A 14,957-nucleotide genomic window follows, 5' to 3' on the forward strand; every position below is an offset into this window, starting at 1 on the left:
TGTATAAGCCTGCAGAAAATTTCTGGTGAATTTTCACATTACACAGTGGCACCGAGTGACCTTTTGTGAAAAGATAACACAGATTTGCTCTTTTGTAACCTCTTCTTCCCAGGGAGACTCTGATCCTTCATTGGCATAAGATGTTTGAAGTTCTGCAGTTCATTTTTGCAAGACCAGGAGCAGGCCTTGAGGTTTTCTAATTCTACCTGTCACTGAGCAGCTCCCCCGTTGGGAGCAGGGCATGCAGGACGTGGTGGGATCAGAATCCTGAATTAATTCTCTTGGGAGTAATTGATCCTCAGAATAATTTCTACAGGCATACCTTCCAAAGGTACCCAGTGCTAATACAGAGCAGCACAGAGTAGTTTTTGCAGATCAGCAAAGGAGTCAGTCACTTTAAGGAACAAGGCATAGGAAAATGTTCTGTAGAGAGCAATTCATTAGCAGGACATTGCAGCCTTTAGTCTGGATTTTCCATGGGTCGAACTGCATCATTGTGGGCACACTGAGGGAATGAGGTGCCTATGCATCATTCTTGCCAGACAGGATTCCTTCAGGTGCACCTAGCAGTGTTTTTGCTGTTGTTGTGAGAAGAGAAAATTGAGCCCAGTTGTCAAAGATACTGAAAGCTAGGGATTTTTTCCCCAAAGTTATAAACATCAATTAGGTGCTGAAGCTCCACTTGTTATCAATCATTTGAAAATCTCCCTCTGCATGATGCTGCCTGGCCTCAGGGCTGGAGCAACAGCTGAGCACTGCCTCATGCTTTGGTGGGGCTGTGGTCCCTTAGCCCAGAAACCTCTGCTGAGATCTTGTCAGGGAGGGAACCCTTTAAACTCTCCCTTCTTTGCCATTCTTGAGAACCATACCGCATTCAGTTTGAATATGTAACCAAGTCTTGGATTAGGGTAAAGGCATAAATTTTGTGATGGAATCTCTTGAATCTCTTGAATATAAGTGAACGTTTCATCTGGGATGGGCAGCAGAACCTCTGGTCTCTGCATTCACTACCTAGGAAAACACTGTTTGTGGCTGATGCAAATGTATGTTAAGCAAAGTAAAAAATATAATTTCTTTTTATGCAGTTACTGAGCTGTGTGAGATGACAGTAATTATTTTTACCACTGCTTAAAAACCTGTATTTTAAAGAAAATGTAACAGCTCAAATGTGTTTGGTGTTTAAGAAAGTCAGAAGAAATATTATAGATTGACAGAACCAGCAGTTGTACAAAATAATCTTCAAGTACAGTATCTAAAAAATGCTGTGATTATCTGAAATAAATCAAAGCAGAGAGATGTAAAGTTAAAGTCTGAAAGGAATTTTCATGAAGATATGGTGAACATATCCACTGACATAATTTCTGGTGAAATAAAAGATGGCAAAAAAAAAATTACTTACAATTTCAAATATCCCCTTTACTGTAGCAAACTCACAAACTGTATATTGGCTTTTACTTTCATGGTCAGAACTGGTATTTCTTGGAAAGGACATCTTTCCACAACAGACACTATATTTACAATAAATATGTTACACACATTAAATATAGTTGTTTTCAGTGTGATTTTAAACAAGCCAAAGTTTCCCAGTGCTTTAGTGTTTCATCAGACTGTGCAGGCCTACAGTTATCCCCCTCTCTTTATATGAAAAAAGAGAAGCTAAAACGCAAGCAAGGCTAACTAAATTTGTGTCTTTCTTCTTGACAAACACTGTCCTTGGAATTTTTACAAGAGTAACCTGTATGTTGGAGATATCTCAAATGTGTTATGGCAATCAACAGTGTTCTGAGTTGTGGTTCACACCTCTAGAAATGCTTGGAACCCAGTCTGTTATTTTTTTTTTTTTAATATGACGTCAAGCGTGTTGTTATCACTTCAGATTAACCTTGCAGCTCTTTTAAGTGTAACCCAATAACATGACCAATGGTTAAGCTTTCTAAACTACTGGAATACCATTGCTTGTTTAACTCATACAATAATCATTAGCATACCTCATTTCAAGAGCAAAAACTTGAGTGGTGGAGAGAAATTCAAATGTGTGTTTTCCTGTAAATCAGACTTTTGGACTGCTGGTAATTTGTCCCTTCCCTTCATCATGAAACCAGGCCTTCTCAAAATCCAGATCCCAGTTCTCCTTAACAGCTTTCCCTGGCTTTTCACAGGCAACTGACCGTCTCTGTGTCCCCAGGCTCATCATCAATCTGCATTCGAACAACTTAAGAGGAAACAAAATATTAACTTCCTCTCTTCAAAAAGATACAAAATTACTTGTTCAGCACTAGCTTGTTGAGGTACCCATTTAGATGTTTAACTCAGAATTTCTCTTCCTGAGCTTACATACCCTACAAAGAGGATTTCTTGCTTAAAACCCTGTTAAAAGTCATTCTAGAGCAGTTTGCCTTCACAGTGTGATACAAGGGGATATGAGGAGAGAGAGTGACCATACTTCTCCCTATGAGCCAGCAAGGCTGGAGAGCTACAGAAAGAGACCTCTGTCATTACCATTTTGTAGCATATACCAACATGTGCCCACTCAATATTCATGACAGCATTCTCCCAGAGCTCTGACTAGAGTGATTAAATGCCCATTGCAGTTTTGTGTCTTTCAGACATAGCTAAACTTTTAGAAATCTGATTATGACAGTAACCAGAAAGTTGACAGGAAAGTAATGGAGCTTGCAAAGGTTAATTTGGATGAAAAAAACTTGACATGAATCCATGTTACAAAGCAATATTTTCTAATCTGTGAGACTTGCATATAGTGGGCATGTGGTGGGAGGAAGGAAACTGAAAAAAAAGAATGTCTTTCAAGCTGACAGATTTGATCACGAGAAATCTTCAGCTCCAAGTTTGTGTTTTGTTTAAAGTAAATATCTTCCTCCTGGCAAGGCAGGCTTAACAAGTGAAGAAGTCATTTCCAGGCACTACACTGAAGTAATTTTCTGACACTAACGAATCTGCAGCTAATGTGTACATACTGCTCAGATTCTCCTTTGCAATATTCAAGACTAGAGAAAGCCTCCTGAAATGAATAAATTTATTAGGATTTCACTGAAATACATGAGAACATAATTTGGCCAACTTAATCACCTGTATGAGTTGAGGTGTGCAATATGTATTTTCTGGCTTTGGAGTAAAGAACCACTTTAATAGCCTCATACCTTTTGTTACAGATGTTTTGAAAGTGCTTGTGATACACACTGAAAGTTTCTCTGTAGAGTCTTAAGTTTGACATTATAAGAGATTGTTTCTATGAGAAGGATGCACTGAAAGCCTGCAAAAAATTATTAACCATGTCAGCAACCCAGGTTTTGGATAGCTTTATTGATACTGAGTACATTTCTATCCAGAGGTGGCATTATTGAAATAAATGGGGCTTTCTCGTCTGTAAGAGTAAAACTATCAGGAGCAGTTTCAGGCTGTGTGATTTTTTGAAGAGAGATACCATAGGAAGAATGTGGTAGATTCATAATGGAAGATAAACAAACTGGGGTTTTTGTTGTGTTGTGGGTTTTTCAGTATGAACCAATATTGAAAAATAGCTTACACATTTACAGAAACAGCTCCATGAGTAAAACAAAGCAACAAAACACATTAAAAAAGTCAAAAAACTGGAATTTAGCTGAAGTGAAAGCTGAAATCAAAGCTGAAGCTTCTGTAAATTATAGCAAGATATCACTTGGGTCTCTTACCCACAGCTGTGCAAGTTGGCCTGGCTTTTTCTAGATATCAGTCATATATCCTCCAGACAGGAATGCAGAGCTAATATTGCTCCTCTTTAAAGTAGTTGAGAGCTCTTTCCCAAGACCCCTTATTTTTGGGAGTGAGGAGGGTGATTTGCCTGAATTGACATGGACATGCCCCTCTGACACCCTTCTTGCAAAGACCATTTCCAAAACCCCAGGGGGAGAAATTAAAATGGGGTTCAGCAGATTAAGGAACATACTATGATATAAAATACTCACAAAACAGGCAAGGAAAAATGTAATTCAGTTGATTTTGTGATTTAAGTTAGCTGATTGTACTTGACAACCTGCACTCATTCCTGATGTCAGCCTGATCTTAATGCCGTGTTTTTATTGTGATTTCTTGTTGACAACATAAACCAGCTTCACAGTAAAACCTTGCTATTATCCCCCACCACAAAGGGTGATTTTACAGTACATACATTAGATTTGGTGTCGTTTGGTACTAGTATGGGCTTTTGTGAAAGAACTTAATATTTTACAGTTGCTTGTAGTAACTGTCATATACTGGATAATGAAATTTTGCAAAAGTGTATTTTAGAAATAATATTAATTAACATTAATATTATTACTTTGGATTCCAGTGGAAAAGGCACTAGCTAGCTTTTGTGATAATCAAGCAGGAGAACATTTCTGTTATTATAATATATATAGTAATGTACCTAAAAATATACTTTCTTTTATATACAAGCATTTCTTTATTTTAAAGAGCTAAATTCTGTGCACATATATGTATGGCCTGAGTTTGCTGGAGAAATTATGAACTGTGGGATCAGTATCTTGACTTCCAAAATATCTGAACAATCAGAACATTAAACTGAAATAGTAAGCAAAAGTGAACAGTCAGCCAAGTCCTGAATAATGAAGGAAAAGGATGGGAAAAAGCCTGAATTCAGCCTTGCTGACAGAAGATGAGAACAAGACCAGTAGGTTTATAGGAATGTCCAGGAATAGTTGTTCAGGAAAGCAACATAGAGGCAGAGTGAGAAGCATTTATCAGCTTTGATGAGGGTAGATTTCCTGGGGTTAGTGAAATAATCTCAGGAGAAAGCAGCTGGCTTTCTAGTTGAAGCAAAGAGCAAGCAAAAGTAAAGTTCAAGGAGTGGGGCAGGTGACTGGAGTTTGACCAGGGGCTGTAAGAGTCAAAGAGAGCCCCCATAAGCAACTACAAACAAAGAAGAAAAAGAGACCAAAACAGAAAGAAAGATAACAAGAAACACCAGCTTGCCAAGTTTTTTCCTGACTTGTGTAACAAGGAGGTGCCTGAAGAAAAAACAAATACACATACACATTTGGAGCAGAAAGAAAAAAAGAACAATATCAAGAAATTTATATCTGACCCATAAAATCTTGACAGACCTCCAAGAGAGAAAACAAGTGTATTTAGGCCTATGGCACTTATGTGAAATAAGAATATTATCTGAAATGTAATATTCTTGTTTAACATTCTGGGGAATGTAAAAAAAATTAAAATAAATTTTAAAACATGGGAATTAGTTTCCCCTGCAATAAAAGATAGTGAAACATAGCCATACATATATAATGTTATAATACCTGTAGGTTTAAATGCCACCAAGCTTCAGAAAAGAAACTTAGATCCATATTCATTATTGCTAGTAAAAGATTGGGGTTTTTTTTTCATTAGATTTTAAATATCTCTGCAATGGTCTATGTATAGACTTAAATTCTTGAATCATCTTGAATGGCTCCAGTTACATTGCTATAGCAGTGTGTGTTATACCAAACCAGCTCATCCTTGGGGGCCTTGGATCGCCCCCAGCTCAGCACAAACTCTATGCTTTGTTAGAGATACTCACCTCTCATGGGACTTTCCCATCAAGCTTCTCTGTAGCTGATTCTTAGAGGTTCACAAATGCTTACAGCTCTACAGCGAGCATTTTATTAGTTATCATCTTCCAGCTGCAGGGATCTTCCCCTTTTTTCACTGATGAAATACAGCCCATCTCCACAGTTCTGATTTCAGCTGCCTTACCTAGAAATGAGATGCATCACATTGCAGATAAAACCTGTATTGATACCTTGAGATCAGACCTCCTTATATAACCACCACTTAAATGCAGGTGTTGCAGTGTGGAACTGAGTTCTGCCAGTGCAAATTTCACTTTACTCTGTAGCCTCTGCTCCCTATCTCAGCTGGTGCCTGCCAGGATCAGTCATTGGTGAAGTGCTGATAATGTTGACAGCTTCCCAGTGAAGTGCTCTGGCACATGGTGCCATGCTAATGGCCTGCCTTTTACCACCCAGTACCACAAAAGCTCCAACATCTGCTCCTAGACCAGCTGAACTTTATGTCTCCACAACAGTAAGGATCAGGGGATGGACCTGCACAGGCAGTATTGTAAAAGATAACCCTAGAGATAACTTGGTCAGTAAGAGAAGGTAGATAAATCAATACTTCTTTGGGCTGCTGAGGAAAACCTCAGAATTAGAGGTACAGGTGATTACAGAAGACTCTCACCATCACAATATCTGCTGGAAAGATAATATGACACAGTCAATTGGATTTGTGGCCTATATTGGAAATGTTTTTCTTGGTTCAGGTGATCAGTGAACCAATAAGGGGATGTTGGACCTAAAGGTCAAGGGCAGTGTTGACTGCAGCAACTGTGAGATTGTTGAGTTTAGGACCCTAAGAGAAGTGAATGAAATAAATAGCTGAATTACAGCTCTGGACTTCAGAAGAGCAGATTTAGGTCTGTTCAGGCAGTCTGTTCATGGAAAACTGTGCTGCAGGGCAAAAGGCCCCAGGAGAGCTGGCTGATCTTCAAAGACAGCCTCCTCAGAGCACAAGAACAGCGCACGATGTTCAGAAAGTTGAGCAAGTATGGCACAAGGCCAGAGTGGATGAACATGGAGCTCCTGCCTGAGCTCAAACACAAGAAGTACACAGCAGGTGGAAGCAGGGACAGACTGCTTGGGAGGAATGAACAGACGCTGTTCAAGTGTGTAGGAATACTGTCAGGAAAGCCAATATGCAAGTCCAGTTTAAAGTAGCAAGGGAGGAAAAGGGAAATAAGGAAAGTTTCTTTAAGTGAACCAGTAGCAGAAAGAAGACTAATGAGAATGTAGAACAGTGAGAATGGGCATTGCTCAATGGGGCAGGGAATCCCATGACAAGGGATATGAAAGAGACTCAGGTATTTGATGCATTTTTCCCTCAATTTTCCTTGGCAAGCCTGCCCCTGGCCCTCCAGATCCCCAAGATTTCTAGCAGTTTGCAGGTATGAAGTAGAACCCACACTAGTAGAACATGGAATCAGGGACTACTTAAGCCACTTAGACATTCACATGGGATGTGCACAAGGGTGCTGCAGGAGCTGGATAATGTCATTGTGATGCTGGTAACATTTTTGAAAGTTTGTGACAGTTTCGAAGGGGGGAGATTCCCAATATCTACCAAAAGGCAAGCATTGCACCTGTATTCAGGAAGAGCATCTGTGTAACTCTAGGCTGGTTAGCCTTACCTCAGTTGCTGAGACAGTTATGGAGCAAACCCTCCTGCAAGCTATTGCTAAACATGTGAAGGACAAGAAGGTGACTGTAAGAAGTCAGCTTAGATTTATCAAGGGCAAACCATGCCTGACCAACCTAATTTCTTTGCTATGATAATGCTGTGCACAAGAGGAAGGCAATGTGTATTGTATACTTTGACTTTAGCAAGCTTTGCCACAATCTCCTTCAGATTGTGACTGTAGATTGTGATTGTGATTGTAGACTTCTTATCACCAAACTGGTGAAATATGGGCTAGAAAAATGGATGATAAAGTGAGTGGAAAATTTGCTGTAATATTGGGCTCAGCAGGTTGTGATCAGTGGCACAAAGTCAATTGTATGATGGCCGCTCACTGCTGGTGTCCCTCAGGAAGCCTGACTGGGACAGGAGTGTTGATTGATGACCTGGCTGATGGCACAAACTGCCTTCTCCACAAGTGTGCAGGTGACACGTAACCAGGGGGAGCAGTCGCTGCTGTTCAGAGGGACTTTGGCAGGCTGGAGAAATGGGCTGACAGGAATTGCACAATGTTCAGCAAAAGCAAATACAAAGTCTTGCAGCTGGGATGGAATAAACTAACACAACAATATAGACTGAGGGTGAGCCAGCTGGGAAAACAGCTTTTCTGAAGAGGTCCTGGCAGTCTTGGAGGAGAAGAAGTTGAGCCAGCAATGTTAAGCCACAGTTGTGGCTGGCTGGCAAAACCAACAGCATCCTGGGTATTGTATCAGCAAGATCTGCAGGCAGCAGATCCAGAGAGTTGACCCCTTCTTCTGTATTTGTCTCTTGTGAGACTGTGCCTGGAATAGCATGCCCAGTTCAGGGATCTCCAATAAATAAAAGCCTTAGACATACTGGATTGAGTCCTGAGGGGGCCAGCAAGCTGCTCCAGAGCTGGAACACATGACCTATGAGAAAAGGCATTGGGTGTTGGACCTGTTTAGCCTGGAAAAAAAGAGATCTGAGGGGAAATCTGAAACTAAATGTTGTGCCTGCAACTAATTGATCAGCAGTCATAAAGGAGACGGAGCCAGACTATTCCTGAAGATGCACAGCAACTGGATGGGAGGCAGTGGCTACAAGGGGGAACATTAAGATACAATTTGAGGGGTTTTTTTACTATGAGGTTGTTTTAGTACAGGAAGAGACCCAGAGACACTATGAGAAAAACATTCTATCCTTGGACATGTTAAAGACTCAACTGGACACAAATCTGAGAAACCTGATCTAATTAATCCTGCCTTGAGCAGGGTGGATGAGTGGCACGTCACCAGGTCTGGTCTACCGGATTCTGCAAATTCATGATTCTGTGTCACATGGTCTAAGGCTCCTACTAAAAAATGCATAATGGGAGGAAGAAGTAAGTATTGATTGTAACTTGATTTCAAAATTCTCAAGTGGAGATGAAGATGTATTTATAACAGCAATGCCTAGAAATTAGCATAGAAGGTTGCACAGGGTCACAAAAGCTAGAAACAGATCCCAGATAGTGGCTAAGGGTGTTCCCACTATGTCATATAAATCTGATGTTATTCTGCAATTTTTAGTGTTGTGTCCATTGCTGGAATTGCTCCAGCAAACACCTGTGACAAATTACAGTTCCTATTTTTATCTGGGTAGCTGGAGGCTCAGAATCCAGTTTCAGGCTCTGAAAATGATTGATACTCAGCCAAAGAACACAGATAGCCAACCTGTATATGGCAAATATACTTAGTAATAATGGAACATGAAACTGAACTAAAATAATAACCATAACAATACGCCTGGTAGGTCAACAAATGCAGAATTTTTTTTCACCATCAGCAATATTTAAGCCAAAGTCTATAAGAGCAAAAAAAAAAAAAAAAAAAAAAAGGAAGCATGTCACAGAACTGGGACATTCTGCACATAGGTATAACCCATCTGAAAAGAAATATCCACAACAAAATTCTGGGAAAGGCACAAAACTATAACTGTCCACAGTGTAGATGATGCATTCTAATTCAGTCCTCTGTGAACTGGCATTTCTAGCAAGGCTGTTCCAAAATGTTATTAAGGACACTGCGGCATATTGCAGAGTGTGTTGGCAATGCCAAAAACAGAGGGAAATCAGGAACATGGCAAAACCATAAGACAGCTGTCAAATATTGATTTTCTTTAAAGGTGGGAAAAAAAGATACTGGGGTTTTTGAGAGTAAGGAAAAAATGTTGGCATGTTTTTTTGCAGGTCTGTTTGTAAGAGCTGAGGAGGCAAAATGTAGTAGTTTAAATGGGTTTAATGTATTCATGTTCTGAATATAATTACACGGAGGGGAACACATTTGACAAGAAACCAATAGCAATATATCAGTGCCTGTCTGGGAGCTCCTCAGTTGTTACCATGCAGCAATTCATGAGCCCTTGGATTTCAACAGTTTCTGTCAACAGAACTTACATTTCCATCCCCCAAATCCTCAAGTCCATGCCACCTGAAATTTTACGAAAGTCTCATGTACAGCAATATGTCAAAGGTAAATCAGAAGAGTGGTGAGTGAAATCCTAATTTTTTTACTCTTGAACCATATTAGTTTTCAGAAAGTTTGTTAATTAACGCAAACAGGATGACGTGAAAAATGTGGGAACTATATTTTATAAGGTTCTTATCCAGTTGTGTGACTTGTCACAGAGATTGTGGCAAATGTTGAAGAGTTAAAATTCAGATGTTGAATTAATCACACATGGTATCAACAATAAAAGGCATTTTAAAATTCCCATAGGGATAAATAAACTAGAAAGAAAAAACTCACTCTGGAGTTAAAGCTCTCTGAATTTGTAAGACAACTAGAAAAACATAAATAAGTGTTCTCTATTTATAAGTAGTGCCTGGAAGGAAAAGTCAAAAATTAACTTTATTTCTGACAAGAGCTGGTTTAAAATCATTTAATGTTTTTAACTCTTTTCAATTAGCATCAGTAGAAGAAACTAATGATGAGAATACTGTAGAAATAGGAGGAAAATACTACTTCATATAAAAACTAAAATTACAAAATAGTTTTTTAAACTGACAAAATTGAAAACTAAACTATGAGCAGTTGTGACTGGTTTAAGGGCTTTCATTCAGCTTTGTAGTGAACAGCTCAGACACTGTTACTTCTCCCCAGCTGTTTGCTACGGTCTTTTTGTAACAGGTCATCACCTTTCAGCAGAACTGACAGGAGGAAATGCATGCCCGTGCACAATCTCCGTCACTACAGGAACTGTACTTTGTTCAAGCCCACCTCCACTGGTGATTTCAGACTGGCTGCCAGCCTCTGGGAGAGCACAGCAGAGGCACAAGCACAGCTTTCCTCATGCCAGTCCCACACTTGTGACAGTAATGGAGGCACCAGGTGACTTTTCAACCTTGCAGAAGCATTTGCTTAAGTAAAACTATCAATGTCTTGAGCTCACTAAAAGAGTCTTGTGTTTTTAGGATTTTTTTCCTTCTTTTACATGGAAGAGAAGGCGAGGGGTTGTGTTACAGGGCTGAGGGATGAAGGGGTAACTGTTATATGAGCAACACAAAATTAAGATCTAGGACTTAACACTTGTGCAGAGATGACATTGGAAAGAAAGGGACGAAAGCTTTGGAGCTGGTCTTCCAAGGACTCAGTGGGTTTCAGAGCACACATGACAAAATCATATTTTCTTCCTTTTGCCACTCTCCTATGCCCCCCTGTTCAAATTCCTATGAGGACGCCCTTCATCCCAAAATAGAAAGTGCTTTGGAACAGGCCAGTGTTACTGCTCTGCAGGAGGAGAGCAAGTGAAACAGCAGGTAGCATGGGTGCAGCTTCCTGGCCAGAGCATGGAGCACAGTGGAAAAAAGGGTGGAACCTTTCACTTCTGTATAGGTCCAACACCTTTAAAGTGAAAATTTTTCCCATCACATTCCTGTACAGAAGAGTCAGAAATATTTTTCCGCCCTTGATGCAAAAGGAAAATAAAGTAGCTTTTTGACCGTTTTCCTCCCTGTTGGGAAATACTGTTTTTGAACATCACCATCTCAGTTGTTTTTAACAGCTATTTAATCTGAAAATACAACTTTCTTATAGTTTGGAGGTTGTTAAGTTACACATAGATGAAGCTTTGATGTGAGGAATACAGTTCAGTTGACAGAAGAGTCCTGGCAGCTTTGAAAAGTGTTTGAGCTTCTGGAATAAAACAAAGAGAAGCAAAAAATGTAAATTTCATACATAAATTTCAGTGGAAATAGCAGATCTCATTCAGAAACTAACCCAACAATGCTTCCAGGGAAATGAAAGTACAGCTAAGGCCAACACCTTTCTGCCTCAACAAGCCAGAAAGTACTGTCTTTTTTATTTTTGTGTTTCTCATAACTGTATTGTCGAAACTAGAGGTCACTACCTCAGAGAGACTGACAAATGCAGAATGGTGATGAGAGCAAATGGAGAGGGACTCTGGCATAAGTGGTTAGGTATATCAAGTTTTTGTCTTCACTAGTGAGAATGTAATTTATGAGGTGTGGATGGAAGGTAATCATAAACCACTCTTGCCATTGTCAAAAGCACTTCACAAGCAGCCTTTCTACACTTAGGAGAACACATGCTTTCTTTTTTTCAGACTGAATTCACATCTGTGGAAAAATGCATTAGTTGTAATGTTCACAACAGCAGGGCTCTACAAACGACAACTTAATCTGCCCCAAAAAATAATTTTTATATTTCTAAAATGTATTTATGCATTACTAGATATGCTGCTGTGAGCTGTTGCTGCATCCATAAGACACAAGGGAGTAGTGTGAGAGCACAAACTGCAGAGGTTTCCAGAACAGGTATCCAGCCCTGAGTCAAAAGGTCCGACATCCATGATATAAAGGTTTAGCAGAAGTGCACCAAATCAAAGTCTTAAGGTAGACTGTGCATCTGAATATCTGATAAAGAAAAAATACCAAACTGTCTGTTCTTAGATGCAATTCAGATTACTGGTTGAGGTGAGATACTAAGGAAAGTGCTAGTTTTACTGTTGTATTACAATATCTAAAAAAAAAGTATAAGATGCTAAATTCATCTTAATAGTGTATGACCAGATGTTGCTATTGATTTATGGATGGTCCTCACAATACTAGCTGAGATTTTGTCTAAATATGCCTAGATAATGTTTCCAAGATGTTGCACAAAAATTGGTTCAAAAGACACAAAAAGGGAACACAGGTATTGGAAATATAAGAAATGAAAAGGAAATATTTCTAAGTTTGTCGTATGTGCCAGAAATACAAGCCAAGTCAAATGAAAGATCGCTTATTGGCACCAGAGAAATGTTTGGACCCCTGGAGCAACATAGGCATAGGTTTGTTTATGATGGCTGAAGAAATAAATATTAGTCTTAACTTGCTATTTTCACTTTCTTCTGATATATTTACTAGAAAATATTGCAGCAAAATAGGCAATTATTTGTAACAAATTATCTTCTAGTGTAGAAAGAACTAAACACAGGCCACACAAATTAATTAAAGAATAAACACGCCTTCAAGAATTTTGTGGGGAGAGGAGTCATGTAACTGCCAATGCTTGTTATCTCAAATCTAAACTGTTTTTAGAAAACAGTATCAAAATAATAAAGCACTGTAAAATAACCTGCAGAACCAGACTCATCTGTATTTAGATTAAATTACAGAAGGGCAGTGATTAAATTTAGGTTGTCATCCACTGATATTTTACTTGACAGGATGCTGAAGACTACTAAAATCTGCTGTCTGCTGTATAAAGAAAGGAGAATGCCAGGATAAAAAGACTGATATGATCCAAGAGCTGCCATCACTTCATAAACTGATTCTATGCCTCAGGGAATCACAGTCTCAGAAGACAATGTCATGCTTGTGTGAGAACATCACTCTTCAAATACGCTGTGAAAGGATGGGCGACCCCTTCTCAGAAATTGTAGTAAAATACAAATTAGCAGTCCACGGAAAATGCTGATATGCTGAAAACATCTCTCCTGAGAGAGTCTCTGGCATAAGCCTCAAGAAATGCTGATTGCTGAGCCTGATGAGGCTTCCATCTGTGCCCCAAAAGACCTTACTGGCCTTGGCCACCTTGTCTGAGGCCTCCCCCCACACCCTGCCCATGGCCCAGGGGCCCCATGTCACTTCAGCCTCAGGCACCCAGTCCTGCCTTGAGAAATTCTGGAGGTGTCCCTCTGCCCAAATTGTGGTTTGAACTATCACTCTGGATTGACCTCGCACCTAGCTGGTGGCCATGCCTGTGCCTGATGGCCACTGGGCTGTCTGCTCAACCCAGCACTGCTCACTAGCACCGAGAGACCCTTCACGTGTCAGGCTTGTTTCTCCACTGCTGTACATGACAAGTGTATTTCAGCAATTTTTGTTTCAAGGCCTCACTCTCATTTTGGTTTTTTGAATGGTCAGACGTCAGAAATTCCTGTGAATTAACCTATTTCAGCACCTAGCTGAAATGTTCTAACTGTGCTTCTCCAAGAAGTGTCTGGGATCCAGTACAAAAATCTGCTCATAAGGCTTTTCCCTATTCCAATTGAAAGAACTGTGCCCTTCTCACTATAGTGAGTTACCTCATGCATAAAAATCAACAGTTGTCAGAAGGGATGACTGAAGACCCCTGAACTGATGAACTTTAAATCCTGTCAGTTTTAATACTGACCATGTCTCTGTCACTTCAGTGGAACAGGAAGCCTTGCCCTTTTGAAATCACTGAAAACAGTCTTTTGAGCCTTCACAATGCCACACCTTTACTTGTGAGATCAAAGAGCCAGTTATTACTAAATTCCTGTTCTCCAGGTAGGTACTTAAGTAATTTTCCCCCTGTTTCAATGTTTTAAGTAGTTCATTCCATGAGTTCCATGAGGAAGAATTTCCATTTTAATCATTCTTCAGGACATTGTCTGAAATGTCTTTGATTTTTCAGAATCTTTATCCAATTGTAGATACCAGAGCTGGGCTTATTGTCCAACAGGATGTCACACAGCATTGTGTAACCTTCCTACATTTTCTGAGTATAAATTCCTGGATTATGTGTAAGAATTGCATTATCATGGGAGAGTCTGTTCACCTGATATATTTCTCTCAAGCTTCTTCAGATTTATTTCTTTGCCTATTATTTGTAGATGAATGAGTTTTCCTGTCACCATGCCAAAAAACATGTAGCCTTATTAAACTATTAACCAAAATCTATTATATTGTCTGATCACTCCCCTAATATTTTAGACTACTACAGACTTTAGGAGGGATATTTCTGCCTTTTCTTTATCTATGACGAGAATTTCAACAGCATAGAGGCCAAAATCATCTAGGAATATACCTATTCAGTGAAGAATTCTTTCTTACAGTTGCTGTTTTGATCCCTTGAAGTAACCATGTTTCATATTGACTTTGAATTGACTTGGTTCTCAGTCTTCTAGTTAATTATGATCTTGAAATATCTTCAACTAGATAATTATACCTAAAAAGTATATGCCTCAAAATGCAATAATTAAGCCTTCAATCAGTAAAGGTGAATTTAAATGACTACAGATTATACCAGCTTTGCCAGGGACAAATAAGTTTAATGGCAATGTTTTGCAGAGTCATGCAAGGCTCCTGGAGCTGATTTTCAGTTCTTGTCTCTTGCTCATTCAGGCAGAATAAAAAAGAAGAAAAAGTGTATCATACTTTGCTCCCAAGGTAGAAATATTTCACATCATTCAAGGTATGTTTATCACAAACAGCT

At 39.4% G+C, this 14,957-nt stretch overlaps 1 long non-coding RNA gene across 1 annotated transcript; it reads left to right on the top strand.

Moving 5' to 3' along the window:
- The first annotated feature begins 10,402 nt into the window (after window positions 1-10,402).
- On the top strand, window positions 10,403-14,422 carry LOC140680325 (uncharacterized). The gene is made up of 2 exons (XR_012051491.1): window positions 10,403-10,604; window positions 12,943-14,422. It is a non-coding gene; the product is annotated as an uncharacterized lncRNA (long non-coding RNA).
- The last annotated feature ends 535 nt before the right edge of the window (window positions 14,423-14,957 follow it).

This window comes from Taeniopygia guttata, chromosome 1, assembly GCF_048771995.1.
Source record: "Taeniopygia guttata chromosome 1, bTaeGut7.mat, whole genome shotgun sequence".
In the NCBI taxonomy this organism is placed as follows: domain Eukaryota; kingdom Metazoa; phylum Chordata; class Aves; order Passeriformes; family Estrildidae; genus Taeniopygia; species Taeniopygia guttata.